General features: G+C 29.9%; 1 long non-coding RNA gene across 2 annotated transcripts; it reads left to right on the forward strand.

Moving 5' to 3' along the window:
- The first annotated feature begins 3805 nt into the window (after positions 1 to 3805).
- Positions 3806 to 7215, forward strand: LOC122272593 (uncharacterized). Of its 2 annotated transcripts, XR_006227155.2 has the most exons (4): positions 3806 to 3940; positions 3992 to 4441; positions 4946 to 5087; positions 7104 to 7215. It is a non-coding gene; the product is annotated as an uncharacterized lncRNA (long non-coding RNA). The 2 variants fall into 2 exon arrangements; XR_011638335.1 differs by lacking the exon at positions 3806 to 3940 and having other exon boundaries at positions 4210 to 4441; positions 4946 to 6734.
- Positions 7216 to 10411: the final 3196 nt, after the last annotated feature.

Genomic DNA, 10411 nt, shown 5'->3' on the forward strand with positions numbered 1-10411 from the left:
ATTATGAAACAAGCATTATACGCAATCTACTAAATAATGTCTAAAGTAAAAAATTAACAACTATTTCTTATATGAATCCACAACAAACATTATCTTGGAGAGCCTAATCACCTTAAAATAAGAATTTTTACTATACATATTATCAAAATCTAACTAAAACATTTGAAAAAATTTGACACATACATAAAATAAATAAATTCTACTCTTAATAGACAAAATAATTATGTGTATTTTTGAAAATATCAACAAAATCCTTATATTGAAAGCTCTGCCACCCAATAGTTTATTAATAGAAACAAATCAATTTTAATGTACATTAACAAAATTTTGTCTATTAATTTGCTCTGTTTATGAAACAATCATTATATTTTATCTACTTAATTAACATCTTAAGTAAAAATTAAAAAACTATTTTTAATATGAATCATAACATATAATCGTTAGAGAGAACACGCTCAACCACATAATACAAGACTTCTTTCTCAAATATTAACAAAACCTAATTAAAAGATTTTAAAATATTAGGTATATATGTTTAAAATAAATTAATTATATTTTTAATAGACAAAATAATTAAATAATAATGTGTATCTGTGAAAATAACATTGAAATCCTTATATTCGAAAGTCTGCCACCCTGAAGCTCAACTACATAACACGAGACTTCTTTCATAAATTTTAGCAAAATCTGATTGAAACATTTTCAAGAAGTTTAGAACATTTAAAAAAATTCATTAAGTCTATGGTTAAAAAACAAAAGAATTAAATAATAATGTCTGTTAGTAAAAATATCAGAAAAATCCATTAACTCAAAGCTGTCACTCGGAAGTTTATTTACAAAAACAAAGCAATTAAAATATTGTAGAACATTTTTTATCCCTATTTTGCCCTATTTATCATACAGGCATTATACTTAATTAATATCTAATGTAAAAAACCAACTGTTTCTCATATGAATCACAACAAACATCTTTAAGGAAAGAGCACACTCTCACCCGCAGAACAAAAGACTTTAAACAAATATTATCTAACCCTAACTAAATTATTATAATAGATTTAGGACATTTCAAAAATAAAAAAATTCTACTGTTAATAAACAAAAGAATTAAATAATGATGTGTATTAGTTAAAATTTCAGGAAAATCCATTCATTCAAAGCTCTGCCACCCAGAAGTTTATTTACAAAAACAAAGCAATTTAAACACACTGAAACAATTTTTTTTATCATTATTTAATCCTATATATTATACAGGCATTATACTTAATTAATATCTTACGCAAAAAACAACTATTTCTAATTTGATTCAAAACAAACACTATTTTTAAGGAGAAAGCACACTCACCCACAGAGCATACGATTTTTTTTACACAATTATCTAAACCCAACTAAAATATATTATTATTATTGGGACTTACATAAAAATAAATTAATTCTACTTTTAATATATACAAGAATAAAGTAATAAATAAATAAAGTAAAGAATAAAATAATAAAAATGTCAGCAAAATATTTAAGTTTCAATTCTGCCACCCAGAAGTTAATAATCATAAAACAAAGCTATATCAACAGATTGTAAAAAATAATTTGACCTATTTATGAAGGAGGCATCACAGTTAATCTAATTTATTAAGATCTCATAAAAAAATCAACAATTATATATAGTATGAATCGTAATAATCAACATCTGCAAAATGAAACAGAACTTACTCACCACCCATAAATATTTGAATTTTTTTCTTTTAAAGACTGTCACAATTTAGCCAAAACCTACTATAAAGTTTATTAGAACTCTATTCTACACGAAAATCGACCTTCTATACTTCAAAAATTTAAGGAAAATAAAAAATTTGCTACTTTATTACAAAATGACATCAAAATCCCATAGACTTACATTAGAGTGCTCGCCACCCAATTGATTGTAAACAAAGATCGTGACGTCACGCGCTCGTGCCCCATTTTACACTCGCAGATCAATCACCGTGGGAGCGAAGTGACAGTTCTCCTTGTGTCAGACTACTGATTGGCGCCGACAATTATTGGAATATTATTTCTGGTAATATATGCAGGATTCCACATACGTCTCTGGTTGCAATGGATAGTCTTTTCGGATGGGTCTTGAGTGGTTCATCTTACTTAGAAGACAAAACAAAAAGTGAAAGCAAAATAAAAATGATGAAAGTAGTCGTAGATTCTTCACGTGAAGAAAATTCAGATTTAATTCTGCGAAATTTTTGGAAATTGGACGTATTTGGTATCGAAAACGAAAAAAGGGATTTGTCTAATAATGATGGGGAATTTATCTTACAGGATTTTGAGAAAAATATAAAATTTCAAAACAATAGATACGTGGTAAAATTTCCGTGGAATGAAAATGCTGAAAAATTAGAAAATAATTATAAAATCGCGAAATACCGCTTAGAAAGTTTAAATAAATGAAAAGGGTGAAACGAATATGGATAGAGAATATTATATGCCTCATCATGCCGTCATACGTGATGATAAAACTACAACGAAGTTAAGAATAGTTTATGACGCCTCATCACACTCGCAAAAAACATTATCATTGAACGATTGCTTACATTCCGGACCAAATCTGAATCCCCGACTCTTTAAGATTACTTTTAGATTTCCGAAGCAAATCATTCGCGTTAACTGCCGATATAGAGCAAAGTTTTTTTTGCAGATATTGTTAGATGAAAGAGATAGAAATGCAGTTGGATTCTTATGGTTCGAGGACAATTTTGAAAGTAAAGAGAAGTTAAAAATTAAAATTTTTAGAATGACGCGTGTGTTATTTTTTGCTACTCTAAGTCCATTTTTATTGGCTGCAACTCTCAAATATCATATAGGAAAGTACGAACGTAAATATCCGTTAGCATATAAATTTCTAAATTGTACGCTGATGATTTAATTTTTGGATTAGATAGCGAAACCCAATGCCTTTTAATTTATAAGGAAATAAAAGAAATTTTACGTGAAGGTGGATTTAATATGCGTAAATGGAAAGCAAATTCGGAATCTCTTCAGATAAAACTAGACCAGTCCGAAAATTGTAACGAAAATTTAAATGAATTTTCTAAGGTGTTAGGTAACGTTTGGAATTCGAAGGATGATACGCTAAAATTAGAATGCAAGTTTGCTGAATTAAGTGACAAATTTAATCCTTTAACTAAAAGATTAATTTTAAAAATGGCTTCGAAAATATTTGATCCTCTTGGATTAATTAGTCCCTTTACGCTGAGACCGAAGATTCTTCTTCAGGATATTTGGAAACAAAAATTCAAGTGGGTTGATCCTCTACCATTAGATATAACGAAAGACTGGAACAAATGGTGTGATGAATTAAAAGACTCAAATAACTGTGAAATACCTAGATTTTATCTGAAAAATAGTAAAGGAAAGGGAAATTTTCAATTTCATTGTTTCGTTGACTCAAGCAAACGAACGTATGGTGCAGTCCTATATATTCGATATACAGACTATGATGGACATTTTCGAGCATCGTTAATTTGCTCTAAATCCAGAGTCGCGCCTCTTCGAAAGTTGACACTTCTGAGACATGAATTACTCTCAGCTGTAATTGGAAGGCGATTATTTGAATACGTAAAGAAGAGCCTTTCATCTGTGACAAACTATTCCGTTCGATTCTGGGCAGATTCGATGATCCCTTATGAAAATTTAAGGTATATTTAAGGTTGATTTGAGGTATTTTTGAGGTATTAAGGTTGTTTTGAGGTATATTTGAGGTATATTTAAGGTTGCAGAGAAAACAGCAATAAAAATTATACCTCGTAAAGGTTGTAATTAAGGTGTACGAGGTTGATTTATATATACTTCAGCTTGTTTTGAGGTTGTTTAAAATTCACTTCAAATCAACCAGACTGATAAGGAGATTTTTAAGGTATACCAGGTTTATTTTCTTACACTTGTAACAAAAGAGGTATTTTTGAGGTATAAAAATTTTTACCTTATTTCAACTAACGATAAAAAGGTATTTATTGAGGTATATGAAGTCATTTTATTTATACCTAAGCTTATTTTGAGGTTGTTTTAAATTCACTTCAAATCATCCAGACTGATAAGATGATTTTTAAGGTATACGAGGTTGTTTCTCTTACACTTGTAACAAAAGAGGTATTTATGAGGTATAAAAAAATCAACCTTATTTCAACTAACGAGAGTGAGGTAATTACGAGGTATAAAAAATATACCTTTTTTCTACTAACGATATTGAGGTATTTATGAGGTATAAAAAAATATACCTTATTTCAACTAAAGAGAGTGAGGTATTTATTGAGGTGTTGAAGTCATTTTATTTATACCTAAGCTTGTTTTAAGGTTGCTTAAAGTACACTTCATATTAACTAACTCACTTCCCAGAGTTCCATGCGAGCCGGCAAATGGCGTGTGTGTTGACAATCGAAAGTCTATTCGAAATTCGGTAAGTGTGCTTGACATTTATTAATTTAGTTTTATCACTTTTAATCAAATATGCTTCAATTTTGAAACTTAAATTTTATTATTTTTGTTTTAACGACGCGTCCTGATCTTAAATAATTTAAGTTGGAGGATATTCTTAGAGGCTATCGTTGTAGGCTTAGCAATAAGAGAGAATAACCGAAATATTTCTCGTCACTGTTTTGGGTAACATTACTGGTGAATCGTTACAGCAGGTTATGCACAGTATATTTTATTGTTTGTAGTTCAGTCAAATAGAACTATTCTTTTTATTTTGCTTAAATGTATATGTTTTAACGTAGCAGTATGCACGCTGATTAATTGAGAAAAATGTTCACAATTTCTCTTATAAATAAATCATTGAAAATTGAAAGATTTTTAAAATAGCAATTTTGCTTTGAAATTCTACTATAGCTGTATGCTTATCGTTTGGATATTTGTTGCAAAGTTTATATTATTGTGTATATATATATATATATATTTACAGAGCTTATCCACAGTTCCCTGATATTACTGAGATGGCCTAGGCTGTAAATAGCACATGCGCGGCGGCGCAGAAGAAGAGACAAGCAAGCTACTGCTCAGCCTTCCCCTAGGATATAGTTCTGAATTTATACCTAAAAGAAAAAGTAATCTCTCCTAATAAACTACAGAATTTATGTAATTGTTGATAACAATAGTTTGCTAGATATTTGATAATTGAAAACTAGTAACTGTACTAGCTCACTTCTTCATGTTTGATCACAAAACTGCTATTTTCACTACATGTTATTTTCTCGCATTTTACCCACGTTAATTATTTACTAAGCAGATTGTTATTACTTATTAGAATATTGGGCAGAATGAAATTAAATCCGATTTCAAGTTTATATGACAATTTGTTTCAAGGTTATGAGCTTTTTCATGCAGCTGTTTATGGTTCACTACTTCAAAAATGTGCGAATTTCGGAAATCTTAAATATTTTAGAAATAAGTCAGTATAGTATGCAATTTTAATCCTGAATTGAATAAAATCAATTGCAAATAAAAACATTTATTGTTGAAAGTAATATGCATTATTTTGAGTTTCATCCTATGGGATGTGTATTTATATTTAAACAAGTGTTTGTAACAACTAACTATTAGTTTTATTCTGCTCGGTATTATAAGTTATATAGGAGATATTATACTCAACTTATTTTAAAAGTATTATTTCAAATCATTCTCTCTTAGACATTTTCCTCACATAAAATTACTCACAACTTTAAAATAAATGCTCCTTATCAGCTTGTAATTTGTTCTATTCGATTGAGTGTAAAAAAAGAATAAAAATTGGTACATAACTTTAAAATTTTAATTTATTAAACGATTGTAGATTCTTGATTACATTGATTAAAAATTATTAAAATAACTATTTTTTAAGAAACTCTGATGTGATTGACAATAACATAAGTCCTTTTCAGAATCAGCGTCAAAAATTTAAAAAAAAGCTGCTAGTTTCATGAAGTCTGACAAAAAGTTGAAAAATATAGACTAGGTTTATTGAGTTTAAAGATTTTTAAAAAAGAAAGGGAAGGAAATCTAATTATTAAACTTACAAGTACCATAATGTTACAGATGTATAGAAAAATAAAAAGTGTTAAAATTGCATAATAAGATTGGAATTATACAGGGTGTTTATAAAGTCCCGGACCCATTTTGATGTTTAATAACTCATAAAATAATAAAGATAGATTAAAATTAATAACATTAATGGTTAGATAGACTCAAAAAGTTTCATGACCCTTGTCAATGAACTTCCACGTGTGCCCCCTTCGTCGCACGGAGAATATCAAGTCGATAGTCAATTTCACGAGAGGTAGCTTTCTTTTTTACAGAAAAGACAATCTCATCAGTCGTATACTTAGACATGTTGGAAAACTTCGTATTTCCACAACTAGAAGAGCTTCAGCCACATGTCTTTTTGCAACAAGATGGTGCACCACCTCATTGGGGTATCATCGTTCGTAGTTCTTTGAATGACCATTTTACAGGAAGATGGATTGGGCGAGGAGGTCCAATTCCTTGGCCACCCAGATCACCTGATATAACGCCGCTGGACTTTTTTCTTTGGGGATTTATAAAGGACAATGTTTACAGGAGGATCGTGTCGAACATTGATGGCCTAAAAGCCAGAATTACAACCGCAATAGCCTCTGTGGATGCCGACATGCTTGCCGCTACCTGGCGTGAAATTGACTATCGACTTGATATTCTCCGTGCGACGAAGGGGGCACACGTGGAAGTTCATTGACAAGGTTCATGAAAGTTTTTGAGTCTATCTAACCATTTATGTTATTAATTTTAATCTATCTTTATTATTTTATGAGTTATTAAACATCAAAATGGGTCCGAGACTTTATAAACACCCTGTATATTTGAATTTCTGTAAATGTTGTTAATGGTAATACTGTCTTCAGTGTATTTTATTTTGTGGCTGTGATACATGTCATGCTTTTTAGCTACGAGGATTGAATAGAAATGGCAGAAGATATTTATCTGAAAAGGAAAATTAATTTCATCCAGTTAATTTAAATGATAAAAAAAATACTTTCTAATATTTTAAGACCTGCCACTATTATTGTAAATATGACTTTCTTACTAATTTATATTTTTTTTCCTTTTAGGTTCCAATAATTACAAGTTTCAACATGTAGACGGAAACAGTATTTAAAATAATTTTGTTGGTTTGTAAAAAAAGTGAAATTTTAGTTTTAAATAAAAGTACTTTGAATTTCAGCTGACTAATTATTTAAATTTGTAGTTTTATAGCTTTAAAAATTCAAGCACCTTAGACAACTATCTTCTAAAAATACGAGTATGAGTTCCCATAAATAATTTTTACTAACTGTAGAATTTGGATAAGTGTTATTTTAAGATGATTTAAATCAATCTATTAAAATTATAGAAGAATTATGCATTTGAAACTTTCTTTTATAGCTTAACAAAAGAAGCAATTACTGCCGAAGGTTTAATATTAAAAATTTCAGGTTGATAAATGATCTCTACTAGTGAAAAAAATGTAATGTACATTATTCTTCATATAATATATATAATATCTTTATATATATATTATATTTTTTATATAGTGAGTCTAAAAATTAATAAACTAGGTGGTCCGTATAACACCTCACCTTCGTAAGTGCTAAAAAAAACATCTTTGGTTGATAAATTAATACTTCTAAAAATACAAAAATATATACTTGAGGTTACGAAATAATAACTTAAGGTAGAACATGGAACACATGGCGCTAATTAAAAATAACCTTTCCAATTGTTGAAAATACACTTCAGGTTGATTTATAACAACCAGAAGTGTAAAATGGCCCACCTTAGGTTGAAAAATATATACCTCTACAAGCATAAAATTATATACCTGAGGTTGAAGAATAATTACCTGAGGTAGAACAAAATACATTTGAGGTTGATTTATAACAACCAGAAGTGTAAAACGACACACCACAGGTTGATAAATATATACCTCTACAAGCATAAAATTATATACCTGAGGTTGAAAAACAATTACCTGATGTCGAACAAAATACACCTGAGGTAGATTTATAATAAGCTGAAGTGTAAAATGACCCACCATAGGTTGAAAAATATATACCTCTACAAGCATAAAATTATATACCTGAGGTTGAAGAATAATTACCTGAGGTAGAACAAAATACATTTGAGGTTGATTTATAACAACCAGAAGTGTAAAACGACACACCACAGGTTGATAAATATATACCTCTACAAGCATAAAATTATATACCTGAGGTTGAAAAACAATTACCTGATGTCGAACAAAATACACCTGAGGTAGATTTATAATAAGCTGAAGTGTAAAATGACACACCATAGGTTGAAAAATATCTACCTCTACAAGCATAAAATTAGATACCTGAGGTTGAAAAATAATTACCTGAAGTCGAACAAAATACACCTGAGGTTGATTTATAATAACCTGAAGTGTAAAATGACACACCTTAGGTTGTTGAATAAATACTTCCACAAGTGTAAAAAAATATACTTCAGGCTGAAACATATATACCTCTGGAGGTATATTTAAGGTATATTTGAGGTTGATTTTGAGGTATTCATTTGCACCCTTTTCAACCTTTACGACGTATTTAAACAACAACCTCCTTTATACCTTTAAAATATACCTCGTTTATACCTCATTTATACCTCGATTTTTTCATAAGGGATAGTACTTCACTGGATTCGTGGAAAATCGAAAAGGCTGAAAACATTTGTCCAAAATCGTGTGACTGAAATTCGTTCAAAGACTGACACTTCTTTATGGTCGCACTGCCCTGGCGACGAAAATCCATCAGATCTGCTAACTCGTGGCGAATCCTTAAGAAATCTGCTTGACAAAGAATTGTGGTGGAGCGGACCACAATGGCTGACAAAAGGTGAAGATAATTGGCCTAAGGAAAATCAAGAGCTTGCAACTATCGATAATGAAGAGGTTGACAAGTCAGTAGTTCTTTCAATAGATTCAGAGATGGAGACAATTATTAATATTGAAAGATTTGGAAATTTAACGAAAATTTTACGCATAACTGCGTGGATAAGAAGATTTATCTTTATTCTTAAAAATAGAGAAAACAGGAAAACCGGAACTATTAGTTGCGAAGAATTGCAATCAGCAGAAGAATATTGAATAAAGGCAACTCAAGAAGAGCATTTTAGAGAAGAATTGAAAGCACTAAAATGCGGAGAAGACATATCTTCGAAGTCAATATTGAAAAACTACATTACATCATTCGCTTGCAGAGCAGACTTCGATATGCTGAAATTAGTCACAACGAAGTATCTCCGATGCTACTGTCTAGAAGTCACTTTACGAATCTTGTAATTCGCAGAAGTCATGAAAGATTAGGACATGCAGGAGTTGCTGATACATTAACAGACGTTCGAGAAACCTTTTGGATAATTAAAGGAAGGCAAAGAATTAAGAGTACTATTTTCAACTGCAATCTTTGCAAGAAATTTCGAGCTAAACCCTTTACCCAAGACGAAGCTCCTCTTCCTCCAGACCGCATTAAACAAGCTCATCCATTCGAAGTAACAGGAATCGACTATGCAGGTCCTCTTTATGTGAAGAGTACTAACGGAATGAAAAAAGCTTACATTTTGCTTTTTACCTGCGCTGTTACCAGAGCCGTCCATCTTGAGCTTACTGAAGCAGAGGCGTATCTATGGAAAGAAGCGCCTATGGCCCTTCCTAAAATATTAATATTCTCTTTTTTTTTTTTAATTTTTTTTGTCCAATGCAAAATAAATGCATTGTTTGAAGTATTTAACTCTTTCGACAATATTGCAAAACAATTGCATTGAATTTTTAAAAGAAAGAAAGAAAAAAAACGAATTGATGAATAAATAAATATTAAATATAACAATAAAATTATCTCTTTTTAATTGTTATGCGTTCACGTGTATTCGAAATCCTCATTGGTAAGAAATAAAAATACCTTTTCTATCGTTTTCTCAACTGTCAATAAAAATTCTAACAAGTTGTTTAATTAAGCACTATTATATTTTAAAGCTTTAAAAATATAATTTGGTAACAAAAATACGCACACACGTAGCTCTGAGTTAAAGAAGAACTATAATATAACCGGATGATTACCCACCATTTTCAAAATTAAAACTGAAGGAAATTGATTTTTTTTAAATAATCACGCTTTGCTAACATCAAAACAATAAAATAATCGTGATATAATAAATTCATTAAACATCACAGTGCAAATAATTACGATTTGTTGTGATAGTTACAAATAAAATAGCTACAATCAAAAGATATATTTTGGCTAGTTTATTTACTGTTCAATAAAAAAAGACCGATGCTCGTAATATAATTAAGTTTCACAAACATTAATAACAGATAACATGAAAAAATATACACATAAATACATACAAAACACTAATAGCGACA

Source organism: Parasteatoda tepidariorum, chromosome X2 (assembly GCF_043381705.1).
Source record: "Parasteatoda tepidariorum isolate YZ-2023 chromosome X2, CAS_Ptep_4.0, whole genome shotgun sequence".
Classification (NCBI taxonomy): Eukaryota; Metazoa; Arthropoda; class Arachnida; order Araneae; family Theridiidae; genus Parasteatoda; species Parasteatoda tepidariorum.